Genomic DNA, 4,829 nt, shown 5'->3' on the forward strand with positions numbered 1-4,829 from the left:
GATGAAACATAAACCACAAGAGATGGAGGAAAAGGGTTCCAGTGTAGGTGCTGTGAATGGAAACAAAAATCAAGTCTCCCAAATGGTAAAAGTGAGCCTTTGCATTAACTTTGACTTCATTTTACTACTACAGTCGCCACCTCTTAGAACAGGCGTGTTTGTGTGAACATGATTCACCCGCAGTAAGCGATGGACGGTATAAACTACCACACAATAACCTGACATTCAAAATGCCCCTGAATCACCAGTACAGTAAACAAAACAAACAAGCGTGTATGCGGTTAAAAATCTTTATTAAGACACTCATTACACTAATAAAAAAAAAAAAAGTATTAAAACCTATGAATGTAATAAAAAGTAATGCAAGTGCAGAAATGTACAGTACAGGTAGGCTACATTACTGCAAATTGTTTCCAGCGAAGAACTCTGCGATATGCACCTGGACGGTCTGTTTTTACAAGTATAGACCGCAAACTTTGCCAGCGTTTAAAAAAAAAAAAAAAAAAAAAAAAAAAAAACTCAATTCGGCTTTATATCCGGATGCTGCTCCACAGCACGCCACAGTGTTTAAAGCACAGCCCGCACGCTTACGTCATCGGTGTCTGTTTCAGGCAGAGCCTCCTGGTCGCCAAGGTGACACAATTGAGAAGTCTTCCTCCGACATCCCCTCTGGTGTTGTCAGAGTTTCAGTTTTGGTTGTATTTTCGTCAGCACTTTCTTCCTCAACTACAGAAGCCCCAGCTTTTTTGAAGCAACACTGCACTGTTTGCTGACTGACAGAGTTTCAAGCATGCTTTAGCAAGCCCACAGCATCTAACAGAGACATTTTATTTACACACTGAATTTTCATGCTGATGCGCATCGCTTTTCTCTTTTCAGCCAGGCTTGCTGTTGCAGTCAGAGCTGAAAACACGACACTCTGTACAGGGATGTATAAGGTACAGTACAGCTCAGTAAGGAGGTGCAAACAGCTGATTAATCGATCTGTTAGGTTTTTACTACAGTAATGTGCTGCCTTTTTTATACTGAAATCTATGTGAATACCAAGGGAAGAAGTTGAAAGCAGCTGACAGGTAGATTATTAAGAGTGATTACTACAGTAATAAGCAGTGCTTTTGTTATATAAATCTATGTGAACGGCACATAAGGAAATCCAAACAGCTGAGTTTGCACAAAATATATGGCGTGCTTAACACAGTATAAACAATGCATTTGTTACTGAAATTAATGGGAATGGCAAATAACAAACGAACGGCTGCCTGATATAATCCTGGATGGTGCAAGTGGTGGATACAGTAGTATTAACATTTCCAGGGCTTTCCAATAAAAATAAATTGACATAAGGGGTCCATTTGAGCTGGAATACAAATTGCTCTTTTGCATAGAACTCACAGGGTCTAAAACCGGTAACCAATGCCCTACCCCAGTCTGCATCCCTGTAGAATTGCTGGAGGACAGTCTATACCATTATTAAACATGCAAACACTTTACAGGTAGGCTGCATTAAGCTGCCAATCAAACTCAAAACTATGGTAAAAAAAAAAAAATCCATAAATGACATTAAACCTACTGTTATTCACTGATAGTGAATCGTGAATCAATCGCAACTCCATGCACAGTAACCCAGACCCAAACATAAGGCAACTTCCTCCCCGTGATCTATGATTTAATTACTCATACTTCCTGATGTTGACGGTACAAATATTACTTTGACAGCCACGTAAGGATTAAACTGTCAGTTTGGTTTAAGATTTAGTAGGATGTTTTTGTTTTTTTTATCCTTTCCTGTCATACAGCTGTAGTGTTTTCTCTGGGACTGCAAATTGCACCACTCACCAGAACACGCAGCTCAGGTATGATCTAATTCAACTTTGTTCTAGACAATCACAGATTCTAAATGTGCATCCTTTGATTAGAGAAGGACAAAAAATTGCCCTCCGTTTAAACTTCTGATTGAGCAGCACAACAAACAAGATGAAAAGAAAGTTTTAATGAATGAATACGTAGAGCAGAAGTATGGGATGCACTGAACGCAGAGATCTGCCACGGTCACAGAACCTGCAATACAGAAAGTGAAGTGCTGTAGTGCAGGAATTATCTGCACTCTCATGAAGAGCAGCAAAACAATTTGTTAACAATTTGTGTTTGGATTTAAAGCCTGGATTGAACCCTAGCATGTTATATACCAAAAGAAAAGTACAATTTATAAGGCGATATAAATAAGCCCTAATATAAACTAGGAGTGATATGGCAAGTTATATTTCCCACCAAGATACTGTACATTCAGGAGGTACCTCTTACAGATTTGTACTTTGAGAGAGAGAGAGAGATTGATTATTGCACTCTCCTGAGTCACTTTGTCATCTAGGCAATTTTCAACAAGCATTCTTATTAGGGGGTATGTTCCCAGGGACTCATTCACACATCTCCCACTGTCTTGAGACAGAAAAAGCAACACACAATTATGAGCATAGTAAGCATAGTAAAGGATTGTGCAAATGTTCTTATTTTTTATCTGGAAATGGAAACAAAAGTGTTAATCCTGAGGGACATGGGAAGACAATCAGACACAGCTACTGTAGAATTCTGAAACATGAAATAAAACAGGCCTGAGAAGATAGATCAGATACAGGATGGAAAGGACAGGCAACAGGACGAGTAAAAGCGCTGCCTGATAAATAGAATAAAATAAATCTAAGGGTAGAGTACTTCAAAAGCCAAAAGAACGAATCTAAGCTTCAACGTCTGGAAATACTTCAAACATTCTGAAAGATTCACAGATTAAACATGACATGCTTTGTAAGAAGCATGGATGTACTGGCATGTGTGTAGGCAAGGTTGGACGCATACTGTATTAGAGTACATGGGTAGATTACGGGTGGTTGCCAATCTTTTTGCACACAGCAACAATTTTATAATAGTGATGACAGCAAAGAATCCATGAAATATATATTTAAGCCCACAACAACACCTACATAATACCTGTAGGGGTGGAACGATACAGTAATATCACAATATGATACATGCGATAATTGAAGGGCTGCTGTACTTGTATGATGCATAATAAGATCAAATCATTATTTAATGAAGGGCTATATTGTTAAACGACCAAAAAGAAATGTGTTAGGGAGACAATATACTGTAGTCAACTATTAAATACACATATTCTTCAGGCAAGAACTACTGGGTGTACAGAACCACAATGCTGAATGTTGTGCTTCTGCTTTAGTATCGCATGCAAGCAATACATACCTCTGTTACAATGCAAGCAATCTCTCATGTAAAGAAAACACCATAATACAATGCTACAGCCCTAATAACAACGATTGGAAGAGTGGGAAAATGGCTCCAAAGCATATGCCTAATAAAAGGTATTGAACAAATTAAAAGGCTAGTTTTTCTTCATTTTATGCTTGTTTAAAAAAAATCACCAAGTCACAAAAACGAAATTGGCTGATGTAGGTGAGCTAATGGTGTCCGTTGGCAATTCAAGCCTTTTTAAACCTAAAATATATTTTAAACGGTGCGTGTGAAAATAAATTGGACCCGACTCGCCTGACAAGCGCTAAATAAATGGAAACCTGGCGACCCAATTCCAGTTTGGAACCTTTGAAACCGTGTATGTGTTTGAAAACACATTGCTACAATTATTCATTTGTAAAACCTCTGCTTTGTATAACCAGTATGGATGCCACCCTTGTGTGCTAAACAAGATGCTTACATTTAAGAGTTCGGTATGCATAACCTGCAGATAAGCCAGCAAGATGCTGACACAACCACACTATGTGTCAAAAGGCTCTGGCACAGAAACAGAAATGCGAGGCACACATTACACCCGAAGAAGAGCCGATACATACTGTAAAAACCTTTGTACAAGTCTATTTTCTAGGTATTTTAGGGGGGGGACTTAAAAAGGGAGGAGCAACTTATACACCGGTGTGGCCTATAGGCTTTTTCCTGTAATTGTTATCTCAAAAAGTGGGGTACGACTTATACACTGGTACGACTTATACACCTAAATTAGAAGTGAAGATTAGCTCATTGTGTTTCCAACAGCAACATTCTAACTTGGCGGGGGGGGTGGGCGGAGGTTGTCCAGACGAGTGAATATTGTGTTTGTTCTGTATTATGCTATCAACTGTACACGAATATGTTTTGAAGTTGTCACAATTTCATATATTGGTCTACAATACAGTAGGTAATATTAATCACTGGAACAAAGTAGCATGAACCTTGAACCCTGAATAATGTCGATTTCCTTGTTTGATATGTTATTGTTTAATCTTAATTACTATGTTATAACAGTTTGTATAATAAAATGTGATGAACGTTAAAATTACTGGTTTGCCATTGTTTTATTCACATTTCAGGAGGGAATCATTAGAGAAAATAATAATACAATCATATTAATAAAAACCCAACAGCAGCTGACAAGACATTTGGCAGCACAGGGACCCCGAGCATGACAGCCACTTACAGCACATAATACCCACAATGCAATGTGGAAAGCTAGCACACATTTCATGTGGTCTCAAAAGACTGATTTTATAAGATATAGTCCTCCCAGTTGCGATTGTAGCCAACAAAATAATTCCATAAAATTGAACTGTTGTTTGCCCCTCCATTAGGCTTGCTAAACAGGTGGAATGGGCAGTTTTGACGTAAACCAAGTCACAGAGCAATGTCTTATCTTTTTAAAAAGGGTATCTGGGTAGGGTAAAAGAAGATTCAGTTTCTATGTTTTGCACTTGAAATACCGAGTCATTTCGCGCTCCAGCAGTCTCTATGGGTCACCGGCATGTTACTGGCTGAACGCATGTCAATCAAAA

Source organism: Polyodon spathula, chromosome 16 (genome assembly GCF_017654505.1).
Source record: "Polyodon spathula isolate WHYD16114869_AA chromosome 16, ASM1765450v1, whole genome shotgun sequence".
NCBI lineage: Eukaryota > Metazoa > Chordata > Actinopteri > Acipenseriformes > Polyodontidae > Polyodon > Polyodon spathula.